Source organism: Urocitellus parryii, chromosome 2 (genome assembly GCF_045843805.1).
Source record: "Urocitellus parryii isolate mUroPar1 chromosome 2, mUroPar1.hap1, whole genome shotgun sequence".
NCBI lineage: Eukaryota > Metazoa > Chordata > Mammalia > Rodentia > Sciuridae > Urocitellus > Urocitellus parryii.
In genome coordinates, this window is record NC_135532.1 from 36,374,469 (window position 1) to 36,401,909 (window position 27,441).

Sequence of the window (27,441 nt, forward strand, 5' to 3'; positions counted from 1 at the left end):
TCTCCTGCCCTGTGTGCTGTTGGCTAACATTATCTGGCACATATGCCACACTTCATAGGCCTATTGCTGATTACCTGGAATATTTCTTTGGAGATAAAAGGGTGTGAATACAAAATAATGAATCCAAGACAACAATACACATGCAAAAGTCAGTGTTGTTTATTGTTTGTTAATGTAATATGGTAATTGGGGTCTTTTGAATTTCCTAGATCCCAAAGAGTAGAGTTCTATTTTTAACTCACCTTGTTCCAATAGTTTGGTACCAACAAATGCAATAAAACAATTAGAATCTTTTTTGAGGTGCTGCTTTGCTATAAACCAAAGAAATATGACTAATACAGTGAAGAGAACATAGCTGAGACCCTGGCTATAAAGGGCCAAATGGGCAGTCTTGGTTTTCCTGCAGATATTTTCTAGCTCTAGTCCCTATGATCAACCAAGTCACCTTTTCTAAACAGGAACCTCTAATGAAAAGAAATATTTATTTTTATGCCTACCCAATTTAGGCTTAAGTACAAGGTTTCCAAGGAACATAGTCATGAAGTCAAATTTTGTTTAATTTTATTTGGTGTGGGAGGGGTACCAGGTATTGAACTCAGGGGCACTCAACCACTGAGCCACACCCCCAGGCCTATTTTGCATTTTATTTAGAGTCAGGGTCTCACTGAGTTGCTTAGTGCCTCACTTTTGCTGAGGCTGGCTTTGACCTCGAGATCCTCCTGCCTCAGCCTCTAGAGCCATTGGGATTACAGGAGTGTACCACTGCACCCAGCACCTATTTTCTATTGTTCCCAGAAATTATTCTTCTTAAAATTTTATCTAGAAGATTTTAGTGATTTCATTTTAATTCATTTTTATCACCCAGCCATCCAGCTTCTCTACCTGTGGACAAAGCTATTAGTTCCTTGTGCATTCTCCCAGAGATATTTTATGCATATAAGGAAATATTATTTTTCTCGCCTTTTGCACAAAACAGATCAGCACACACAGTCCTGATCTTGCTTTTTTTCCTACTAAACAATTTATATCTTGTAGATCTTTTCATACAAGAATATATCAGTACATTTCTCCCCACCCACCTTGCCCCCCAACAACATGGCGATCTACCATGTGAGTGGACTGAAATCCCTTAAACCGCTCCTTTATTGATAGACCTCCTTTAACTTTGTCCAAATCCTATTTTATAAACAATGCAGGAGCTCTTTTAAGTCTCCCTTCAAAGTTCCACCTGGGTTCTGCCTCCTTCATTCTAAAAAAAAAAAAAATAATGTAGTCTCTCTTATTTCACAAAGAAAACAGACAGACACCATTACATAGAAAGCCCATCAATTTCCTGCCTCCTGAACCTCATTCTTCGTGTTCCTTCCATATGAGACAGTGTCCAGTTCTCAGAACATGCCAGGTTCTCTCTTGCCTCTGTACCTTCCAGGGTGTCATTCCCATTCCTCGTATCTTTGGTTGCCTGACTCTGCTAACCTTTCAAATCCAAATTTGAATATCATACCAGAGGGAGTTAATCTGCTCTTGTTGTGTATTATGTCGCTACCTTGTTTTTCCTGGGTTACGCTAATATGAAATTTGTGTACAAATCTCCCATAAGTCTGTGAGCTCCCTGAGAGCTAATTCATATCAGGATGCTTAGCACTTAACATAGAGTCTGATAATAGAAGCTACTCAATAAATATTTGTTGAATAAATGAATAAGTTATGTGGGGAAGATGTAAGTATATGCTGTAATGACAGGTACTTGCAGAATGGTAGAATGTGCCTTCAACTTTACACAGTGTAGTGGAAACAGCGAATCAAGACACCAGAAATCAAGAGACCCAATGCTAGGATGGGCATGTGCCATACCTGAAAATTCAATTTGGAGGCTGCGGCAGGCAAACTTGATGGCAAGTTAGGCCAGCCTGAGCAAGACCCTGTTTCAAATTAATATTTTTAAAAGGTGGAGGAATGTAGAGCACTTGCCTAGCATGCGTCAGATCCTGGGTTCAATCTGTAGCAACCTAATTCTATTCCATGGAAACAGGAAGCTTTTCCAACATGTTTACTGCTGCATCCTCAATGCCTAAGAAAAGGCTGGCTCTTGACCAATGCTAAGAAAACAATGAGGGTTTGTATTTGAATCTATCATAGATGTCCCTTATTTCAATTAGTCTAAAAAGAGAAAGCTAGAACCCGGGGATCTGCAGCTTCCAGGTTAATAAGAGAACATAATCAAAACCTAGGTGTGTGTAAATTATCGTAATGCTCAATGAATTTATTAACAGCTTGAATTGAACAAATCCAACAAATTGACTTTTGCAAGTATATCTTATAAATTAGATTAATCTGTGAAATGAAACAAAAAATTCAAGGTTAATCTTGGGTGGCAGTAAGGCTCCTGATTGCCCCCCTGTGATACCAATAAGAACAATAATTGACAATTATTGACAAAGCCACCATAAATTGAAACTGAAGCAAGATCTTTTACCCATCTGGCCTGTCTCTTTTTTTCAGGGTGGGGTGCCGGGGAGCAGGGATTGAACCCAGGGGTGCTTAACCATTGAGCAACATCTCCAGCTCTTTTTTATATTTTATTTAGCGAAAGGGTCTCGCTGAGTTTCTTAGGGCCTTGCTAAGTTGCTGAGGCTGGCTTTGAACTTGCAATCCTCCTGCCTCAGCCTCCCAAGCCGATGGGATTACAGGCATGCACCACTGCGCCCTGCTTGGCTTGTCTTTTAACAGGGCTCTTCCTCTGTTTACTCTCCTTCAGTTACCAGAATGCGAATATTTAGTATGGCAATATGTAAAAACGTGGATGTGTAACCGATGTGATTCTGCAATCTGTACAGGGTAAAAATGGGAGTTCATAACCCACTTGAATCAAATATATGAAATATGATATGTCAAGAGCTATGTAATGTTTTGAACAACCAATAATAAAAAAAAAGAAAAAAAGAATGCAAATATTTTCCTACTCTCTCCTCCTTGTTTTAATGAACAGTAGTAATAAAATAATGTCAATTCAAATTCTCTATCGATTTATGAAAACAAGAGCTTTACATCTTAAGACTTCTGATCAGATACCATGGTGACTCACATAGGATTTTTAAACCAAAACAGAAAATAAAGATAATATCAAAGTTTTGTATTTATAGTTTTTATTTCCATGGTGTTCAACAAATATTTGTTGACTGAGTAAATAGTCTGCCGTTTATCTCTATAATCAGACAAATTTTGATTAACATTTCTCATTTTCCTCATCTAGATAACTGAGTTAAGTTACATTTTCTCTAATTATTTTTAATACTTTAAACCCTTTATTCAAAGAAAATCATAAACAGAGATCAATACATAGAACAAAGGCTGCTCTAGATAAAGTGGGTTTGGGAGAACTATGTTTCCTCCTTTTCATGCCCATTTCTGCTCCTCGCCCACTTTGCTGAGCCCCAGGACACTCTTTCACCTGAAAACCACCAAACTAGATATGAATGCGAATATAAATGTAAATATAAAAAGATAAGACGTTTGAAGAATTTAGGACAACACATAAGGCTAGCTCAAAATATTATATAAAATCTCACTTTAATAATGGGAAAAAAATGTAAACATAAAAAATCATGACTCTCAGACTCATAAGGAAATTTATATTCAATTGGGTCCAGATTCCTAACGTGCATCTTCTCAATTTTTAGGAATTAAACAGGATAAAACCACCCCAGTTAAAACTTAGTTTCTTTGCTTTGATTGATATTACACCAGCTCAACCAATGGCAATTGGTTGTTAATGCTAAGTAGAATTTAAAATTATATATAGTACATTTTAACAACAATTAAAATGTTAATAATGAACAATAATCATGTTAACTAATGATTACACATTAGTTGATGTAGTAAATGAGTACATTTTAATAGACAAAATTTCTTGGGTTGGGAGTGTAACTCAGAGGTAGAGCACTTGTCTATCATGTGCAAAGCCCTGGATTCGATCCCCAGCATCAATCAATCAATAAATAATATAAAAAAGAAAGGAAAGAAATTTCTCAATATATGGAAATGAGGAGAGAAATAAAATAAATTCACTGTAAGTAAAAAATTAAGAATCATGATTAAATTCCGTTTTTTTTTTTCCTTTTCAGACAATAGAATGAAGCGGGAAAAGAAAGATTAAATGACTTGTCTCATCCCTCACAATTTACTTAGTGTCAGATTTTGCAAGAGGACCCAGGACTTGCAATTTCCAGCCCAATGCTCTGACCTTGTTAACGTTTCTATAGAAGGATAGTGTTTTATCTTTATGTCTCAGAGATCCATGGTCTCCATGAAGCAGAATGATAGAGTCCACAGTAACTCAGCTTTCCTTATCAGAATCCTTGGTGTTTGAAATTTGTAGAAGATTGAAAGTCATCATAACCTAGATATGTTTACTTGTCAAATGACTGCTTATGAAATCCAAACACTCACTTCCATTAAACATTAGCATTGCTTTCTCCCTTCCAAGTCAGCTCCTTTGTCAGATCTCTAGCTGATGACTGAATTTTTATACACATTGATGATGCAGCACAAATGCAACACAAATCAACTACCAAGTGAAACTGCCCATCTTCAAAAGGTACAGAATTCTATGATATTGATAAAGGAAAGCTAATATGTTTATTCCACAGTGAAAAGGGGGAAAAGACTTATGTGCGGTTTATATTTTAAGTTTGGCCTAAAAGGTTTTGTTGTTTGATGTGTTTGTTGTTGTTTTGTTTTGCTTTTTATGCAGTACTGGAAATTGAACCTAAGGCCTCTACTACTGAGCTATATCTCTAACTCTTTCTGTTTTGAGATGAATCTCAATAAGTTGCCCAGGCTGGCCTTGAACTTGGATTCCTCTTGCTTCAGCCTCCGAAGCAGCTGAGATTACAGGTGCATACTGCAGTGTCCAGCAGGCCTAACCTAACTTGATGTGTAAACAGACTGTAACTTAACCAGGAAGTAGACTCTTGTCAAAAGTAGCAGAGTCTCAGCCAATCATAGCAGCTAAACCTCCAGCCAACCAGAGGCTGAAACTTACCAAAAAATGACCGCGGATAAAGTAAATGCCAGTTGCATTTACCATTTAGTCAGGCTGTTTCTGTATGTCACTCATTTTTCTGTCTTTAATTATAGCCTACACAGTGGTGGGGTGGGACATTGTCAACTAATTTTGGTCCAGACTGCTGCCCCATCCATGAATCCCTTCTTTTCTCAAATAAAATCTGCTATATTTAATTTGTCTCAAAACAGGTGACATCAAAGAAGTAGACAAGGGCCTTGTGAGTGTCACTAATCCTTTTCATTCTGATAGAGATAGAAATTTTGGAGGCCTTTAAGCACAGGAAGTAACAATCAGAGTTATCTCTAAATCTTTCATTCTTCACACTAAAATATATGATCTTGTAATTATGTTTGTGACTCTCTCCCATAAATGCATCTCCTGGTGTATGAAATGATACATGTACAGGGTTGTTTGTTGTTGCACTATTTGTCAGAGAAAAAAAGATGGACCCAATGTGATGTTCAGTAAAAGGGACCTGATTAAATAAATGATGGTATGATATGTAATTGTAAAAATAAACCAGGAAGATCTCCATGTGCTGATGTGGAAGAACTTTAGGACATATTGGTAAGTGAACAAAAGCAAGATACAGAAGAGTGTATGTAGTAGGCTATCTTTTGTGTAATAAGGTGGGAGAAAATTTGTTTATATATGCTTGTATTTGCCTTAAACACCCTAAAAGGATTAAAAAACAGATGGACAAGATTATCATCAGAGGGTTGAGGTAAGGATTGTGGGAGGGGGTGTAAGACTTCTCTGCTATTTTTCTATTGTGTGTTGAGTGCTGGATCATGTAAATGTTGTACCTAATAAAAAATATCCCTTTAAAAATCACCATGGCTGCTCTGTAGATTTTAAGAACATAAGAGTAGAAGTTGCCCAATAAATCTCAAGTATGGCCCTGTGTTTTAGAGGTTGAGTGATATGAAACTCAACAGCAAGAATTTTAAGCAAAATAACTAATGGGGGAAGAATGAGAAACATTGGGGAGTTTCACTGGAACATAATAATTAGGGCAAATAATTAGGGCAAAAAGATTTGAATCACAATAAAAGGAAATTTTGGTATACTATTTTAATTTTCAGTAGCAAATAAACATGGTTTTTTTTTTTTTTTTTTTTTTTTTTCTATTTATTTTTTAGTTTTCGGCAGACACAACATCTTTGTTTGTATGTGGTGCTGAGGATCGAACCCGGGCCGCACGCATGCCAGGCGAGCGCGCTACCGCTTGAGCCACACCCCCAGCCCAAACATGGTTTTTTTAAAAAGTATTTTGTTAGTTGTTGTTGGACCTTTATTTATTTTTATGTGGTGCTGAGGATTGAACCCAGTGCCTTACACATGCTAGGCAAACGCTTTACCGCTGAGCCACAACCCCAGCCCAATAAACATGTTTATAGAGAAAAAAACGAAGAAGCTGGGACTGTAGCTTAGTGGTAGAGCGCTTGCCTAGCATGTGCATGTGCAAGGCCCTGTGGTTAATCCATAGCACCACACACACAGGAAAAAAGAGAAAGAGAGAGAAGAAGAGCAGAAGCTGGGAGTGTGTTTGGAAAACCTCTAAAGTAGTTCAGGCAAGAGCTGATAGGGCTGGTCCTGGGAGGCAGTGGTGGTGGGGGGGGCAAGAATTTGGTAGTGGTTTCCAGGTGCAAAGCCAGTTGGACTTGCTCATGGATTGGATGTAGTATGTGGAAGAGAGAAAATAACCAAGGATAACGTGTAGATATTTACCTTGAGCAGATGTAGGAGAGAAGAATATAGGATGGAGGCAGGGAAGAGGGGTGGGGAATCCTGGGATCAAAAGGTATGTTTTGAACGCATGAACCCACTAAGTCCCAAGTTTTCAATTCTGTGACTATTTCAATGCAATTGACACAGGAACATTAAAATAGGTTAGAAATCATAACCTACAGCTGATATGATATGAGATATATATATATATATATATATATATATGTTTTTTTTTCAAATGCTCTAGTCATTCACCTATTTTTTTTTCTTAAAACAATAGAACTCTAAGCTGGGCTCAGTGATGCTTATCTCTAATCCCAGTGATTCAGGAGGCTGAGACAGGAGGATCACAAGTTTGAAGCTGGTCTTAGCAATTTAGCAAGACTTTCTTTAAAAAATGAATGGGGGTGCTGGGGTTGTGGCTCAGTGGTAGAGCACTTGCCTAGAATGTGTGAGGCACTGGGTTTGATACTCAGCATCACATATAAATAAATAAAATAAAAATTTAAAAATTCAATAGCATTAAAAAAGAATGGATGAATAAATAAACAAGCAAATAAATAAATAAACACAAGGGCAGGTAATGTAGGTAAAGATCCCCTGGGTTCAGTTCCCCAGGTCCATTAAAAAGCAAAACAACAATTTTTTAAAAATGTGGAACTCTAAAACATTTATTTCAAAGTGACCCTAAGTGGTAAATTTGTTGCCCAATTTAATTTTTTTTTCCTTATATTAACTTTATTTATTTATTTTTTATGTGGTGCTAAGACTCCAACCCAGTGCCTTAAACATGCTAGGTAAGTGCTCTACCACTGAGCCCCAGTCCCAGCCCTCAATTTAAGTTTTTTTTTTAATAGGTGTCCTATATAAATGATTATATGACATAACGGGTTAAGATTGACAAGACTCTTAGATATCAAAATGGAGATGGAGATGTCTACAGCTAGAGAAACATCTAGAAGGATGGTGACAGCAGAGTTGTTTCCAGAGAATTAGTTCAAAATAAAAGAATTGAGAGGCCCTGGGGAAAGCTAGTAAAACCCTCATACACATTTTTGTTAAAATGTCCATCTTCATTATCATGCTACACAAATAAAATATAAAATGAAGAATTTTATTTGTGCTAGTATAAAATTTTGTTCAAAAAAATAAATCCAGGGTTAGAGCTGTAGCTCAGTCAGTGGCAGAGAGCTTTGCTTAGTTAAGTTGCTGAAGGTTTTGCTTAGTTGCTCAGGCTGACCTCAAATTTGAGATCCTAGCCTCAATCTCCTGAGTAGCTGGAATGAAAGGTGAGCGTCACCATGCCAGGCAAATGCATAATATATTTTTCTTTATTCTTCTGCGTATGTTGCTTTGCAAAAAGAAAAAAAAAGATTTTCTATACTGATAACTGTATAAGTAATCTAAGATAATGTATATTTTTATATTTTTCTCAGGAATTTATGCATTCATTAAATTTTTTATATTAAAATTTTTAACTTTTCAAACTTTGGATTATATCTCTTAAGTAGGACTCTGTATCTTCCCCTAATGTTTAGGCAATTATTCCAATTGCCTAAACATTAGGAGATATGTCATAATATATCTTTTCTCTCCTCATTTGAAATGCTATCCTTAAATTCTTAAATAAATTTAAATCAGTTTCTGGACTTTTAATTGTGATTGTTCTGTGAGTCCCATGCTGTACAATACATTTAATTCGTACAGTTTTATAACTATATAACATAACATATCTCTATATTTTAAAAAACCATATTATCTTTAGTACTTAAATCTATTTTTCTTTTTCAAAATGTAGATTATTCTTACATCTTACATATCTACTCTTTTTAAAAAATATTTTTTAGTTGTAGATGGACACAATACCTTTATTTATTTATGTGGTGCTGAGGATCGAATCCAGTGCCTCACATGTGCTAAGCGAGTGCTCTACCACAGAGGTACAACCCCAGCCTTGTCTATTCTTTGGTATATTTATTATCAATTTTGGCATATTTTCTGTCCCCCTCCCAATTATTTTGGGATTTTAATTAAGATACATTAATTAATTTATACATTAATATAGAAAAAATTTACTTTTCACAGTATTAAAATATCCAGAAGGGTTGAGGGTACAGCTCAGTAAGTGTCCTCTTAGCATGCACAAGGCCTGGGTTTGATCCTCAGCACAGAGGGCAAAGGCGTACACGCGTGCATACACACAAACACACACACACACACACACACACACACTCTCACACATCCAGAAACATAGTTTAGCCTTCCATTTATTATAGGCCTGCAGATTTAGTGTTCAATTCATTCTTTTTTGTTTGTTTTGTTCTTTTAATAGTATATATTTTCTGCTGGATGCAGTGTGCCTGCCTGTAATCCCAGCAATTTAGGAGGCTGAGGCAGAAGGATCACAAGTTCGAGGGCAGCCTCAGAAACTTAGCAAGACACTGTTTCAAAGTAAAAAATACAAAGGCCTGGGGATAAGACTCAGTGATAAAGCATCCCTGGTTTCAATCCCTAGTACCCCACCCTCTAAATAGAATGTACCATACAATTTATCTTTCCCTACCTCGGGAATGAACATAGGTCCTTGCACATGATAGGTAGGTGATCTACTACTGAGCTACACACGAAGCCTCCAATTCTTATTAAGTAGGATTTTTTTTTTCATTGTATTTTCTAACTCTTACCTTACCTGATGAATGGTGTTTTATTTTTGTTTGCTTGTTTGTTTGTTAGTGGTTCTTGTTGTTTTGAAGTATTGGGCTACATCACCATCCCTTTTTATTTTTGGATTTTTATTTTGAAGCAGGGTTTTGCAAAGTTGTTGAGAGTCTCACTAAATTGTTCAGGCTGGCCTCTAACTTGCAATCTTCCTGCCTCGGCCTCCTGAATCACTGGGATTAGAGTGTGCGCCACTGCACATGGCACAATTGGTTTTTAAATGAAAACTTGACATATAATTTGCATACTATAAGATTCACCCCTCAAAAGTGTACATATCAATGTTTTTAATGTTCATAAGTATCAGCTTATACAACATTGCCATTATCAACTTATAGAACATTGTCATCACCCCAATAAGAAACCCTGCACCCATTAGCAGTGACCTCCATTTCCTCTTTCTTGTTTATCTCTCCCTCAACTATCCCTGATCCCTATTCCTGATCTGTATAATAAAACTGTAATCACAAATATAGCTTTTTCTTGAGATCTGTGTTTCACTCTAGTGAATTATCTGGTAATTATCATGGAAAGCTCTGAATTTTTAGACAGTTATTGAGAAGTGCAGGTGGCACGGGGAGTCCTAGTGTGGCTGGTATCTGATGTAAGGACAGTCTGATGGGAACTGTGTCCTTTCACTGTGGGGTCTGTGTTAACTCTGGACATCAGGGTCAGGACTGAATTGCAGAATACATAGTTGGGGTTGAGACAGAACAAGCATTGTCTTATCACATCCTGAGACTGGGCAATTTATAAGTCCCAGAAATACTTTTGGAGTCTGGGAAGTCCAGATCAAAGTGCCATCACATTCGGTGTCTGGTGTCTTCATAGATGGTGACTTCTGACTATGACCTCACCTAGCAGAAAGACAAAAGGGTTCTCTCATGACTCTTACAAGGGCACTGAACCCATTCTCGAGGACTCCAGATGCCCTACTTCCAGGAGCCCCACTTCCTACACCTCTGGACTGGGGATTAAATTTCATGTTATGTATTTGAGAGGATACAAATATTCATACCCTAGCAAGTATCTTGTCATGTGCTCTTTGGACATTTATGCCTCTTCTGGAGAAATGTATATTTCATTCCTTTGCTATTTGTTTTTGTCTTCTTACTCTTGAGTGGTTAGAATTCCTTATCAAATATGTGATCTGAAAATATTTTCTTCTGTTCCATATGTTATCTTTTCACTTTCTTGGTTGAATTCCTTTAATTTCTTGTTGTTGTTTATTGAACTTTTGGTGCAATATCTAATAAACCATTGCCTAATCCAAGGTCACAGAGACTTACTCCTATGTTTTCTTCTAAGAGTTTGGTAGTTTTACCTCTTATTTTTAGGTTGATGACCCATTTTCAGTTAATGTTTGTGGATGGTGTGAGGTAGGGGTCCAACTTCCTTCTTTGCATGTAGATACCTAACAGGCCAGCACCTAATGAATTAACTTCTAAGCAGTCTGCTACTGCCCACCTAACATTGGTTCTAATGTTGGGGCAGATTCTTCTATTTTATTCAAGTACATAATGTCATGTACAAATGATAATTTTGGCTTCTCCTTGACAATATTTATATTTGTTATTTTATCTCATCAGATATTTAAAAAATGATGTTGATTATAATATCTTTGCATTTTTCTTCACTTTTTGGTAATGTTTCCAGAGTTTGGCCACCACTAAGTGTAATACTTTGTGTTCATTTAGTAATGAATGTCTTTCAGTACTTGCTACCGTATTTGTATTTTGCTGTTACTGATGTAAGATGAAGAAACATGGCATCAATGTAAAATCTTTTAAAATTATAATTTAGGCCAGGTGTAGTGGCTCATGACTATAATCCCAGCATGCTGGTGGGCTGAGGTAGGAGGGTCACAAATTCAAAGCCAGCCTCAGCAATTTAGAGAGGCCCTAAGTGACTTAGAAAGGCCCTGTCTCAAAATAAAAAAATAAAAAGGGCTGGGGATGTGGCTCCATGGTTAAGTACCCCTGGGTTCCAACCCCAGTACCAAAATTAATAATAATAATAATAAATTATGTTTTAGAATATATTGCTCTAATTTCTACTGGAATATGACTGCTATGGTTTATGCTTCAAATTCAATATATTGAAATTTTAATTTCTAAATTTATGTGTTAATAGTATCTGGAGTTTTGAGTTTGAGGAGTAATTGGGATTAGATGAGGTGATGAGGGTAAGCTCTCAGGATATCACTCTGGCTTTCTAAGAAGAGGATAAGGGAGCTAGCTTGCTCTGTCTCACCATATGATGTAGTCTGCCATGTTATGACACAGTAGAAGGACACTCACCAGATGCAGAGCACATGTCAGCACCACGTTCTTAGATGTCCCAGCCTTCAGAACCATTAGCCAAATAAACCAATAGTCTGTATAAATTACCCAGTCTCAGATATTTTGTTATAGCAACAGAAAATGGACTAAAACAGTGGCTTAATATTCATTGGAAAGTGGTTCATTTGGCAAGTTTTAGTTGTTGTCGTTTTGTAACAGACGTCCACTTTATGGTTTGAATATAGCCCTTGCTGCTCTGCCACTGCAACTTATTTTTAAAATGGACAGGTTTCTTTGCTTTCCTCTCTCCCTCTCCCTAATCTCAGGGGAAACAGGATTACATTTCCTTCCCATTTTAGGCAGATTTATCTGTGCTTAAATAGACACCCACCAGAGGAACAAAGTGGTCCAGACTTTGGATAGTACCAGAAGATCTCAGAAATGACCATCTCCCAAATGAACAAGTGAATTACAACTCCAGACACAGAACATGTGGAATGTAGCCTTTGAGTCATCTTTTAAAGCCCCCTGTTCCTGTTGATGGGCAGAATCACATAGCCTTTGGGACAGGGGTCCCCTGTGCTATTCCTAGCAAAGCAGTAATCCTTCTTTTTCCTTTTTCTCAAAACGTGTTCTCATTATTGGATTGGCACCAAGGACAGAACTGAGCTTTCAGCAACGGTTTGGTGAAAGGATCAAATCCAGGCCCTTGAGCAGACTGGACAAGCACTCTACCACTCAAATCCCCAGTCCTTTAACAAGTTTTTTTGTTTTCTGTTTTGTACCAAGGATTGAACCCAGAGGCACTTCACCACTGGGCCCCATCCCCAGTCCTTTTTATTTTTTATTTTGAGACAAAGTCTTGCCAAGTTGCTTAGGGCCTCGCTAAGTCATTGAGGCTGGTTTTGAACCTTCCAGCCTCCTGAGATTACAGGCATGTGCCACTGCACCCAGCTGTGTGTGAGGAATATTTTTCTAAAGCAACATTTATCCAGTGCAGTTCATCATTTTATTTCTACATAAATGATATAATGCTTTTGACCCTACATAAGAGAGGAGTAATTTATTTTTAAAAGTAAATCAATTAACAAACTTGAATAGATAGTTTACAATTACTGTACAAATTTCCAAAGGTGGGGAGTGGTATAAACAATGGAATAAAATCTCCTTTTTTTCCACTGTTCCTGATCCTCTGCCTTCTTCTTTCTGTAAACAGCTACTAAGTTCTATTAGCGAGCAGAATATTTTTTCTTTTAAACAAAAGAAGTCTGCTATACATACACACCTGCTGTTAGATACATAAAGTATATGCAATATATATAAACATTTATCAATGTTTTTCTGAGAAGAATAATTTGCTAAGTATTACTAAGGAATTCAATGGAAGGCAAAGACCTGAGAAGAAGAGAAGAGAGAAAAAAAGAAAAAGAAGCTGAAAAATCTTTTTGTTTTTCAATACTGGGGATCAAACCTGAGGTACTTTTCAGCTATCTCCCCAACTCTTTCCTTCCTTCTTTCCTTCCTTCCTTCCTTCCTTCCTTCCTTCCTTCCTTCCTTCCTTTCTCTCATCTTGCTAAGTTGTCCAGGTTGGCCTTGAACTTGCCATCTTCCTGTCCCAGTCTTCCAAGTAGCTAGGATTACAACGGGCCTGCACCCAACCTGAAAAAAATTTTATCCAATAGAGTCAGTTGTCGGTTTATTTAAACTCCAAATGCATTTTTCTCACCAAGTTCAAGCAGGATATAAATCTTGAAACCATGCCACATTAACTAAATAAAATATACACGTCCACCACCTCACTTTCCCCTGTGTCAGATGGCAAATAAGATAGGAACCCTACATTCCTGAGCTGTAACTGATCAAGAGTGCAAAACGACAAATCAGATTTATGTACCAAAATGTCCTAAGCTTCTTCAATTAGGCGGGAGAAACCTAAATAAATCAAAATCATGGCATAAAAATAACTTAAAAGCTTTTCCCCAAATAAATTTGTATTGTGCTGTAAACAGCTTAGAACAGTCTACTTGGAACTGTGGTGTACAGAGAAGGCAAGCTGGCCCTTTGGTGCAGGATTTGGTAGTCATCATAGCCCACCCTGGGGGCTTGATAAAAACTCTGGTCAATGGAGGTGGATCAGGGAGTAATAGTGGAATCTGAGGTGGATGTGGGATGTAGAAGAGGGAGAGGGGCTGATTCAAGCAAACCAAACTCACGAAAGGCCGATTTACAGAGAGGCCATTTGTTCACTAACTAGTACAGAGGCATTAATTAAGGTGTTAATCACTCTACATCCTATTCTGCAATAGACTCTGCTTACTCCTGGCAGTCAGGATACTCCTGACCAACAAATATTGCTCTTCATGCTATCCAGTAAGATAGAGTTACAGTCAACTGCACAGGTTCTGAGCTTCATAGCTTCTGTTTCAATCCAAACCTGGCCTCAAATAGTAATTTAACTTGTCTTTTCTTCATTTGTGAAAATGGGTATGACAATGGTACGAACTCCAGCAAGCTCTTTGTGAAGATCCAATGAACTGATTCATTGTTGAAAGCTTAGTGCTGTACTTAGCACACAGAGATGCTTAAAAATGTTTCCCATTAGTGTTATGGCTACTCTTATCTACCTCTGCCTATTTATTTTTTCTCAGGGAGAATAAACTTTTAATCCTTTGCCCAAATTAAGGAAAAGAAAACATCAAATGAGAAACCAGTTTGACTTAATGGTGAAAAGTCTGAACCTTATTCAGTGTTTTAAAGAAATGCAACTGTATTGTTTACAAATATGAATATATTACAACTACGAATACATGGAGAACAAGAAAATAAAATTTTTAAAAGGTGGAATAAGAGTGAATTTTACACACATGTGTATTTTTTTTTTTTTTAAATTTTAATTAAAAAAAAATTTAAGCCAGGCTTGGTGGTGCACGGTGTTAATTGGGAGGCTGAGGCAGGAGGATCGTGAGTTCAAAGCCAGCCTCAGCAAAAGCTGCTCTGCCACTGCAACTTATTTTTAAAATGGACAGGTTTCTTTGTCTTCCTCTCTCCCTCTCCCTAATCTCAGGGGAAACAGGATTACATTTCCTTCCCATTTTAGGCAGATTTATCTGTGCTTAAATACACACCCACCAGAGAAACAAAGTGGTCCAGACTTTGGATAGTACCAGAAGATCTCAGAAATGACCATCTCCCAAATGAACAAGTGAATTACAACTCCAGACACAGAATACGTGGAATGTAGCCTTTGAGTCACCTGTTAAAGCCCCCTGTTCCTGCTGATGGGCAGAAATCACAGCCTTTGGGACAGGGGTCCCCTGTGCTATTCCTAGCAAAGCAGTAAACCTTCTTTTTCCTTTTAGCAAAAGTGAGATGCTAAACAACTCAGTAAGACCCTGTCTCTAAATAAAATACAAAATAGGGCTGGGGGTGTGGCTCAGTGATTGAGTGCCCCTGAGTTCAATTTCTGGTTACCCTCCCCCCAAAAAAATTAAAAAGAGGAAACTTAAGGGTAAAATGCAGTTTATAACAAGGGAATATTTCTGCAGTGTATATTATCTGCCTCCTTCTATCCTACAAATACACAGCATCCAAATAGGCTGCTTAAAGGCTTAGTCAGATCATGTCACTTCTCTGTTCAAAATCTTCCCACCTTGTTCAAAGTAAAAGCCAAAGCTTCATCATGCTCTAAAGACCTTATGTGACCTGGTTGTCCCCACCCCCAATTTACTTCAAAGACTTGCTCTCAGAACACCCTCCCCCTATTCATCCTGCACTTACACTCTGCTCTGCCAGTCATTCCTACCTCAGGGCCCTTGCACTTGTGTTTTTCTCTGCCTGGAGTCTTCTTATCCTTCAAAGTCACATCTCATTCATGGCCTCATTCAAACACTATCTTCCTTGACTGTCTTATTTGAAATTGTAACTTCCTTCCTACCCCATCACGCTGCAGTTTCCTTCCCTGCTCTATTTCTCTAAACCATTTCATCATATAACTTACTCTATTCGTTTTTTTTTAATATTTATTTTTTAGCTTTAGGTGGACACAATATCTTTATTTTATTTTTATGTGGTGCTGAGGATCGAACCCAGTGCCTCACGCATGCCAGGCGAGCGCGCTATCCCTTGAGCCATATCCCCAGCTCCACTCTATTTGTTGATGTATTTTGTTTATAATCTGTCTCATCCTTCCCTGTCTGCAATAGAAGCTCCACATACCAGGGTCTTTGGTATGTTTTGTGCACTGCTGCACACCGGGTCACCAGCATAGGGACAGACTGATAGCACTGTTTATTGAATGGATGAATGGATTTATGAATGATGGTAGGTGCTTTTATACATGCCATCTCATTTATATCTTTTGATAAAGGCTTGATTTTCATAATAGTATACCACTAATGGTAGTCATTATTATAGTTATGTATTCTTACATTCAATAATTTCTTCTCCCTGAAATTAAAAATGGACTGAAAGCATCTTTTGATTTCTTGAAGCTGGAATTTGAAAAACACCATTTAATTTAATGTGTGAGATGACCTTTGCAGGCATATAAGACTGAGATTCAAGGAAGTTGTCTTTCACTTTTTACTCAATATAAATAATATACATTTCTTCTGCATAAAATAAATGATTAATTTTCATGTAAGTTTATTTCATTTCTTTAACAATAAGCAAGTATAAGACTAGGATTTATTCAAGTGTGCATAGAAACAGAAATCCTGGGGCGAGAGGGGACCCGACAAGGGTTGTCCTCATATAAATCTAAATCTTATTTTGGCATTAATTCTTCAACCCTTAAATATGATTTTTTAAGTGGTATACAACAGGGGATCTGCAGGCCTCCTGCCCTGCCTCTGCTTTGCTGGAGATAAGGCCTAACTACTGAATTTCTGGTTTCCATTACAGCTGATGACATGAAAGAAATGCTTGTAAGAACAAATGTTTGGTTCCAGGCTGTAGCCTAATTTAACACTGTGCTTGAAAAAGAAAAGTTGATGATTCACTCCAAAGCCCCTGGGGAGGGAGGGGTAATTGTAAACAATTTGGAAAGGGGCAAGAAAGCCTAGCAGGAAACCATTGCAACAATCTTTAACCACCACCAAAAAAAGTCTTGTCTAAACTTGATTGAATGCTGGTATTTTTTCCGGGACTATTTGAGCTGAGCAAAATCTGTTCGAACCCAAACTGCTTTCCCTTTACTCTGACTTAGGGATTGGGAGGTTGTGACCATATGAATGTTTGATAGTGTCAGATTATATGAAGTATTTGAATGATTTACCCTGAGGTTTTCATGATTGTGATTTTTCTCAAAGCATTACATATGATTTTTTAAGGACCACAACCCTAGGCAAATTTTTGTTGAAAAAATGTTTTTGTTTTTTGTTGAATAGAGACTAAGATCCAAGATACATCAGCCATCTAAGTAGGTGGAGTAGACAGCTGCCATGGGCAGAGTCCCAGAACCACTTGCTTACTGATTCCTGAAACTTTGAAAATTGGGAATTCATTTCCTTGGATTAGGACTTCATCTTAATCCAAGGAAATGATGTAGCTGGGGATTATCTCAGGGAGTGGTAGAGTGCTTGCCTAGCACTTGTCAATGTCCTGTGTTTCAACTCCTGGCTCCACAAAAATAAATAAATTTTAAAAAGGAAAGAAAAAATGCTTCATCTATCAAAATATTAATAGTCTTGCTTAGACTACCCATTAAATGTCCTGGACCATTTTTACCCTGATGGTTATGGCCTCGTTGGCTGAAGGAGTACCAGCTTCTGCAATCAGGTGGGGAGAAAGCAGGTGGATCCTGGCGATGGGTGGTAGAAGCTGTGTGTGCGAGGGCAGAGCAGCTGGCAAACTACATGGAGGAGCATATCAAGAATTGTCAGAAGGCAGGTGAAGCAAGGAAGGAAATATGAAACCTTTTCCTTCTATAGGAACCATTTTTACCCATTCTTCCTTAAGTCTTCCCTGCATGCTGGAGGAAAGTTCAGGTTGACATGGTAACGTGGTCCAAAGAAGGCCCCCACACTTGATTCTTAGGTAACCCTAAACCACAGTGGGGATTATCATAGCAATTCATCCCCAGCATTAACCAAAACCACTCACTTAACTCTGATGAATGTCTTGAATGTCTATTGCTTTTTCATAACAACCAGAGCCGTTCTAGAGTCTTTATCATTTTAAAAGATATTCTATAAAATACTTCTGATGTGGAAAAAATTAATCTTTTCCCCCCACAGTTTAATAAAGGAGTAAAATTGATGATGCTGTGTAAAAAAGACTCTAATCTTTTAGTTTGAACTAGTGTTACTAGCTCCATGGTTACCTCACTAAGATAACACTGACATTTAATTTCTCACCATTTAACTTACTTGTTTCCTTTTATGTAACTTTCAAAACATTTTAGTACCTAGGCAGGGAGAAAGAGGGATTTAATAAAGTTTGGCTTTTTATACTCTTTTAAGATGATGATTTGTGGTCTGTACATATCTTTGCTTCTTAAAGTTTGACACAGCTGTTCAAAAATAAATCTTCTTGGCTTGTAAAGATTGCCAATATTTGTTTGCCAGATACTGAGCACATATTATGTAGCAGACACTGTGCTTAAGGCAGCAGAGCTGAGGGCCACCATCCTGATCTTAAGTCCAATCGGTTCGAGGAGACAGACAAAGCCCTATATACTAAGGACCTGCAGGCATTTGTGGAAAACTGTGGAAGGTTGCTCACCCATGTTGCATCATCAATGAAGCTTTTCTATAGGGATGTAATGTCTTAGCTGAGAGTTTTGGGGATGTGTATAGTGGTAGGAACTGACCAGATGAAGAAGTGGTGGAGGAGTGTTCTAGGCAGAAGACACAGCATGTGCAAAGGAGAGACAACACATTTTCTCATGCATCTTTGCCTCTTCTGGACAGGACCCAACTTTTACCCATCATTATAAAACAAAAAGCAGCCAAGCACAGTGGCACATGCCTATAATCCCAACAGCTTGAGAGGCTGAGACAGGAGATTCACAAACTCATTCAGCAAAATCGAGGTGCTAAGAAGTTCAGTGAGACCCTGTCTCTAAATAAAATACAAAATAGGGCTGGGGGTATGATTCAGTGGTTGAGTGCCCCTGAGTTCAATCCCTGGTACCTCCCCCCAAAACAAACAAACAAACAAGCAAACATACAAAAAACCAAAAACTACAGGAAGCATACCCTGGTGCTGGTAGCAGCAACTGACAATGTGCCTCTGTCAGATATGGTTTGTTTTGAGACACCTGCTAAGAACAAAGGGGTTAAAACAAGTATTGCAATGGTTTTAACAATATCTACATCATAAAAAATAATCTAAGATGATAAAATAAGACTCCAAGGATTTGAGACTTTAAGCAGGGGAGTCGTGTATTATAATTAGTGGATTTATTTCATTTAGCAAATTCATTACAATTTTTCCATATTATCTTTATAAATTGTACTAAAGTCCTTTCTTCCTTTAATATCTCATCATTTAAGCATATTAATAAAGTATAGGTGAATTCTGAGATATCTGATTCCAGATGGATTCTACTGACCATCTATGAGACTACTGACCAGGTTCCACAAGGCAATGAGATATTTGAATAGATTTACTTGGCTCCTGTAAGCACAGAGGAAAGAAAGAAACTGAAGGCTGTGGAATTAAACTCAGAATAGAGATGATTTACCTCAGTTTCTTCTGTTGTCAAATGGATATTTGCAGGGAATTCTATTCATGTTGCCAAGAAGATTAGTAATTGATTTGGGAAACTGAATCCAAGTTAGTGAGTTTTGATTCTGCATTCTTTTCATTTGATAGTAGTTATTTTCAGAAGAGCAATCCAGATTGAATGATTATTGTGACACATTAGACTTTTATCTTACTTTGGAGATCTGATCCAACCAACCCTTTTTGAGGAAGCTGAGAGAGGAAACTAAGGTAGTGGTAGCAAGACTGATTCCTGGGCTTCTCGATTTTGTTTTGTAAGTATTTGAAGGTGTTGTAGCTGGGATTCCCCCAGCAATCAAACCCTATAATAGAGATTTGCAAACAGAAAATATAATGGGACGTGCCCTGGGGTCAATACCTGTAGGGAAGTGAAGGAATTGGGAATGGGCAGAGGGAGGAGTTAAACTGTGGAAACTGTACTAAAGGTCAAACTCTCCCACAGGGCCTGGAGCTGGAAGGTTCCCTCTGAGTTACCCTTTCTCTAGGCTGGGCACTACAGCCTCTCATCAACCAGTTGCTGGACACAGTCTGCTTTCAGGCAAGCAGCATGACTTGAGGCATGGCAGCCATCTTTGGGAGAGAACAGTTTTACTAGGCTTAGCTGAAGGCTGCAGGTCACCATCACTCTCAGCAACTGGGGAAATCAGTGTCACAGTCCTGAAGAAGCCTGAGTCATGACCTCTATCTACTACAATGTGGAACATCACTTGGTTGAGATGTCTTCATATAGGTCCACTTGATTTCTCCCACTAGCTAATAAAATCCTTGTTTTTTTGTTTTTTGTTTTTTAAGAGAGAGAGAGAGAGAGAGAGAGAGAGAGAATTTTAATATTTATTTTTTAGTTTTTGGCGGACACAACATCTTTGTTTGTATGTGGTGTTGAGGATCGAACCCGGGCCGCACACATGCCAGGCAAGCACGATTCCGCTTGAGCCACATCCCCAGCCTAATAAAATCCTTGTTGACAGATCCTCAATTTCTATCTGCTAAAAAGGGCTGGGAGTGTAGTTCAGTTTTAGACTACAGTCTAAACCTGTAGAGCACTTGTCTAGCATGTGCAAGGCCCTGGGTTTGATCCCCAGCACTTAAAAAAAAAAAAAAAAAAGCATAACATGAGTATATGGTTAAGATGACATTATCAGAAACTAAATAATATTTATAGATAAATAAAAATCAAAAAATTAATTAAAACATTGTGTTTTGGAAACAGTAATTTATACAGTGATATTTCCCCTTTGATCAAAACTATAATTTGAAATTAGGAATATGATTTATTATGTTAGATACATCATAACTTTACTGTTAGGAAATCTGTTTCCAATTTCTTTCTTTTATTTTTTAATGGTACTGGGAATTAAACCTAGGGCCTCTCACTTGCTAGCCAAGTACTTGACTGCTGAGCTCCATTGCCAGCCCTTTTTAAAAGCAGTTTTGGCCTCAACTTGAAATCCTCCTGCCTCAGCCTCTTGAGTAGCTAGGATTAGAGGTAGGCAACACTACATCCAGCTCTCTATTTTTTCCTTTTCTTTCTTTTCTCTTTCTCTGTACTAGGAATTGGACCCAGGGGCACTCTACCACTGAACCTTTTCTGTTAGGTTGGTGGAGGTGGCTAAGGAACAAAGCACCAAGCAACCAGAGGGCTGGAAAGAACCACCAATCAGGCACTGACAGAACCGCCTGTCCATCAGCGGGGTCTCCTGGCTAATCCTGGATCTTAGCCAGCTACCCTCCCCCACCAACCCCAGTAGAACAAGGGACTCTAAAAACCCTTTTTCCTGGCCCAAGCCCTCCCTTCCTGCCCTAAGCCCGATAAAAATTCCAGTCCAGTCAAGCCCCAGTGTGTTTCTCCTTAGACCCATTCTATTGGTCTGAGGGTTCCGCCAGGAGTGAAATCTCAATAAAGCCTCATTCAGCAGACTTTTAAAACCTGCCTCCTTTTGGTCACCGTTGCCTGACCTTACATTTTTTAAAAAAATATTTATTTTTTAGTTGTAGTTGGACACAATACCTTTATTTCACTTATTTATTTTTATGTGGTGCTGAGCATCGAATCCAGGGTCTCACACATGCCAGGCGAGCACTCTACCACTGAGCCACAACCCCAGCCCAATATTTCTTATTTTTTATTTTGAGACTGGGTCTCCCTAAATTGCTGGCTGGGCTTGAATTTGCAATCTTCCTGCCTCAGCATCCTGAGTTGCTGGGATTCCGCAGAGCAATGCACCACCAACCTGATCTTCTATTTGCTTTTTGACAGGGAGTCACCAATCAAAAGCTACATGACAGGATAGGAGGGAATTAGTAATCAGCATGTTAAGATAGAAGAACTTGAATTAAGCCCAAAGATACGACTTTCATGAAAAGCTTCCCTGTTGTCCTAATTAATTGTATTGAAATGTTAAGAGGGAAAACCCCTGCCAACTTCTAAGTAAGCTTGATATTCTCTTTCCTTTGTTCTCACCAAGGGTACGAAGTGAATAAATCAATAACCCTAAAGCATACACTTAAGGATGATAAACTTTTCATCTCCCTAAATTCCTTTTTCCTTTAAGAAACAGTATTTGAAATCAGAAGGACACAACACTAAAACATAAGATATCATATGTCACTTATTAAAAATGTCAGTTTGTATTGAATTGCTCAGGTGTTCTCCTTCCATCTGGAAGATCATTCATTCCAAAGGTATATTTAGTGTACTTTTATAAGTCTGTCTGTGTGTACAGAATAATTCAGGTCTAAGGAAAAGACATCCCCAAGTTTTTTGTTTTGTTTTGTTTTTGTGATGCTAGGGGACCAAATCCAGGGCCTCATGTATTCTAGGCAAGTGCTCTATCACTACTACACCTCCAGTGCAATCCCCAAGTTTTAACCAGTGCTCTAAACAAAAACAGTGCTCTAAACAAAAAGCACCCTCAAGAATAAGAGTAATAGAAAAAAAAAAAGAGTAATAGAAGAACTCAAATATCACACATGGCATTGAAAATTGTAATGAAAGGCCTTTTGTGTCAGGAAAGCATCCTCTTGGCAAGCCCAGATGCAGCTGTTAACATTTCAGGAGCATTCAAAAAAGGCAGATGTGCCAAAGCATGGCTGTGCCCCAATTCCAGGGGGCAGGATGTGGTGAATCAGTTATGGGCTTGAAAGAGTGGCCTTAGAAGCCCTCTCCCAGGAGGCAGCCTGCCTGTCCCAGGGTGAGTGGTGTGAAGCAAAAGGCTGTCTCCTCTCTGACTTCAAATGCCAAACAAGCAACAAGTTGAAGCTTCAGCTGAGCTTTACTTTTTGAAGACTGTCATATATTACTGCATTCCCTTAATAAATGATATTTATTTGGATATATTCATTAAGAGCTCAAGACAAATTTTACAGAATTTTATAACTTTTTGCTTTCAGGAATGGTTGGTTTACTAAACAATTTATGATACAAAGAGGTGGGCAGTGCCTTCCCAAGCGGTGAGTCAGATCTGGAGAGGCCTTTGCTGGAATAAGGCAAACATTCAGTCCTCCAAACCACCACACTTCACCCATGTGACAAAGTCACATACTCAATTCTCTTGCTTTCTTTCCTGTTTTTTTGTATTTGTTTGTTTTGGGTACTGAGGATTGAATCTAGGGGTGCTTTACCACTGAGCTACATCCCTATCCCTTTTTATTTTTTTATTTTGAAATAGGTCTTACTAAGTGCTTAGGGCCTTGCTAAGTTATTGAATTTGTGATCCTCCTGCTTCATCCTCCTGAACTGTGGGGATTACAGGCATGCTTCACTGCACCTGGCTTCCCTGTTCTTTGAGTGGGACTAATGTATCAATTGCTTTGCCTCCACCAACATCTGTTATCAAGACTATGTTGACATGAAAAAGGAACTATCATGATTTGTTATTCTATAGAGACACTAAATGATTTATCTTATCTACAAATTATTGTGTTATTATATAGATGGACAGTTGCTTATCCAGGCCAACAAAACAAAATACCCTTTAAGTCTCTTTTAGGAAAGAATCCTAAAAGAGGACTATTTACTTGGTTTTGTCTACTCTGGAAATATAGATCTTGACTCAAATAGATATTGCCTACCTTGGCCAGGTGTTTATAAGAGTAATAACACTAGAAGAGCTTATCAGCTTGGAACTAAGATCACAAAAGGATTTATTGACAATTTAATTATTCTTTCAATTATAATTCTAGTTCACTTAGAAGTGTACAGAAATGTACATTTTGTCTTATACTATTTTTCCCTCAAATTCAAAGGCTTCTGATATTATTTTCCAGATCTTCTTAATACGATCTCCTAGGATAGTTTTAGAAAAACTTCTTTGTTTTCCATACTTCAAAGATGTGGTGAAAACCTCCCAAAGTTTTTTTTTTTTTTTCCTGGCAGGAGACTGGAACATTCTACCGGTGGCATCTTAGAGTTCTCAAGTTGTCCTTGGACAAGACCAGAGCACAGGTCTCTGTAGCAGGCTGCTTCCTCTGATGCTTGTCTCAACTTCCATTGGTTTCTGGGCTCTGTCCACCCCCTGGAATTTGGTACGTCACACTGTGCCTTTCTCCCCAAATTCATTGCTGCCTGCCTGAGTCAGAGATTTTGCTTTCTTTCTTCTATGCTCCCATGCTCAGCTCTGAGTCTCTGTATCCTAACCCAAGGCACACTGAATTCTCCACCTCAAAAAGGGCATTCCCTGAGGTTGTGGGTTGAACCAATGAATGTATAATTTTTCTGTACATTGTCTACTTTTAATGTAATAAAAAGGCACAAGATCTTCTGCTTTACCACTAAAAATAAAGAGAATTAGAGTAGTTTTAAGAATAAAAAGAACAACATTACAGTTCATAATCAGTTTGCAATAATTTCCTACTCCTCATTACTTAATAGTGCAAATACATAATAATTAATATAAGATAAATTTCAGTTTGTCAGTTATCAATTGCCTAAGACTTTTAAAGACATTTTTCAATCCCCCCCAAATTTACATCTATTTCCACAATCTTGTGTGGCTTTTTTCCCCACTACAGACTAAAATTGATGAAAATAGACTGACTCAGGCCACCACCAACTGTCATTTCTTTTTAAGTTTCAATTGCTTCAGTCTTTTGGATTTGAGTAATCAAAAATTTATAATCTATTTCAAAGTATAAATCTTTTTCAGATTTTTCAAATATGCCTATTTTTACTATTGTCCTTAAATCTCACTCTCTGGGATCACAAAATGTGTATAGTAAAGACATTAACCCATAAAACCTAAAAGAAAGGTAAGTTTTAGACTGAAAAGGGAGACTGTATGGGGCATTAGACAAGACAGTGGAGAGGAAGTTGGGAGACTGGGTTCAGGCAGAGGCCTTCTGAGGTGGTGCTGGCTGCCTACTAGTGCTCCTCCCTAGTAGTGTTCCTGCTAGTTATACTCCTGTCTGTCCCACCCATTCTCTTTCCTGCTCTGTACTTGCCCAATGTGTTACTCAACTCTTCACTACACTGCTGTACTTTTGAAAAATATCCTAGCCTCATGTACACTGTTCCACATGCCTTTCTCTATATTGTTTGGAAAGTTGCTGATCATCCTTCACAGCTCAGTTCAACTTCTACAGTTAACTCTTCCCTACAAGCTAGCAACCTTTCCCCTCCTTTTAGCCACCACCCTCCCCAAAGTGGTAAAAAACACCCTGATGTAGTTCCAGAGAAAACCACTCATTTCCTTTTCTGAGAGTATTGGACACATTTATTCACCCACTCAAATATTTTATGTCTACTGTTCTAGATTCTGGAAAGCAGTGGTGAACAAAACAGGCAAGATGTAATGGGCCTCTGTAGGGATAAACACAATGAACTACACAAGTAAATTATGTATGTAGTATTTTGGAGACTACAACTGCTTGAAGAACAAACAGAATAGGGAAGTGAGAAGAAGTGCCAGGGGAAGATGTGTGGGGTAAGGGAGATACGAATTGAAATTGGGTGGTCAGGGAAGACTTCAATGAGAAGGTAACGTGTGAGCAAAGACTTGAAGAAGGTGAGGGAGTGAACACTGGAGCTATATGCTGAAAAGTTTTCTAGATAGAGGGGACATAGGCCCTTCAATAGGTGCTTACTAGTAATATTTGAAGAATAACAAGGGAGCTCGTGTGGATGGAAGAGAATAAGCAGAAATATGAACAGTGGAGCAGATCAGAGAGAGGTTCAAGGATAGAGATAGTGGACCAGATTTTATAGGTCTTGGAGACCACTGAGAGGACCTTGATTTTCACTAGGAGTGAAATGGGAAGTCACTGAAGGGTTTGATCAGAGAACTGACTTGATTTGAGCTATGTTTTTAAAGTTTCCTTTTGGTTGTTAGAGAATATGAATTATTGGGTGGTGGTGGTGGTGGGGGGAAGCAATAATCCAACAAGATGAAGACTTGGGCCAGAATTGCAGAAGAGGAGGTAGTGAGAAGTGGTGAGGTTCTAGATGTATGTTAAGGGTAGACTAATAAAACTTCATGAAGGATTAAATGTAGAGAATGAGAGAAAGAAACAAATCAAAGATGATGCCAAGGTTTTTGGCTTGAGCTACTAGAAAAGATGCAATTGAGATGGTGAAATTTGTAGAAGGAGCAGATTTGGAGGGGAAGACCAGGAATTTGGTTTTGGGTATGATGATTTTGAGATGCTTTTAAAACAGAGAAGTCATATTGTCACTTGGCTGTTTGAGCTGCAAGTTTGTGTGAGAGAGATCTACTGAGATAAAAAAATTATTTGGAGTTAATAAAATTCAATTGAGTTTTAAAGCAATGACACTAAGTGACCTCATGAAGAGAGTGGCCATAGTAAAACAAGTTGAAGAGGTCCCAAGGCCTGAGTCCCAGGATGCTTCAGTGTTAAGTGGATAAGCACACAGGTCTGTGACAGCATGTTCACTTTTTATTGTAATTGTTTTTGCTTATCTCATGTGTCCACTAAACTTCATGGGAAGAAATGGATCTTACTGTTTATTTATTTAGGTACCAAGTATTGAACCCAGGAGTGCTTAACCACTGAGCAACATGACCATTTCTTTTTTATTTTGAATTTTGAGACAGGTTCTTGCTAAGTTGTCGAAGCTGGCTTTGAACTTCTGATCCTCCTGACACAGGCTCCAGAGCCACTGGATTACAGGTGTGCACCACTGTGCCCAGCAGATCTTATTATTTTTAAACCAGCTTTATTTCAAGTATCATTTATGTAACATAACACTGACATGTTTAAATGTAGAATTCAGTAGGGTTTTTAAGTTTTTATTTAGTTTGTATGACAGGTATTTGATAAGCAAGCACTTAGTAAATGTTTTTAGAATGAATGTTGAATTTTTTTGAGAATGTGTGATGCTAGTGAGGAAACCCTGGGCTTTTCCCATGTTGAATAAGCACTCTTCCCCTGAATTACATACATCTTCAATTCTCAATGTTGAATTTTTAAGTGAATGAATAAATGGACAAATGTATGTGATTTTAGATCAAACCATTACATCTCTGGATATCATTGCTTCATTGAATGCAAATGAAGGGCTTTAATTCTCTTTTAGTTTTGAAATCAAAAGTTCCCAAATACTTCTTTTCAGAGATGTGATGGTTAATTTTTTCTTTTCCTTTTCTTGGTGGTTACTAGGAATTGAACAAGATTTTTTTTTTAATAAAAATCGACAAAAATAGTTTCTAAAAGGACCAAGAATAACTGAAATAATTTTGACAAAGAAAAAGTTGGAGAAATTATTCTAATTTTAAAAATTATTATTAAAAAGCTATAATGAGAAGAATGGCTAAATAAGTTGTGGTATGTTTTTAAAATGAAATACTACCTAAGGACAAAAATGCATACTGTTCCAATATGTGCAAAAATGTGGGTGAATCTTAAAATAATTAGGCTGAAGCCAGGTGCAGTAGCATGCACCGGTAGTCCCAGCTACTC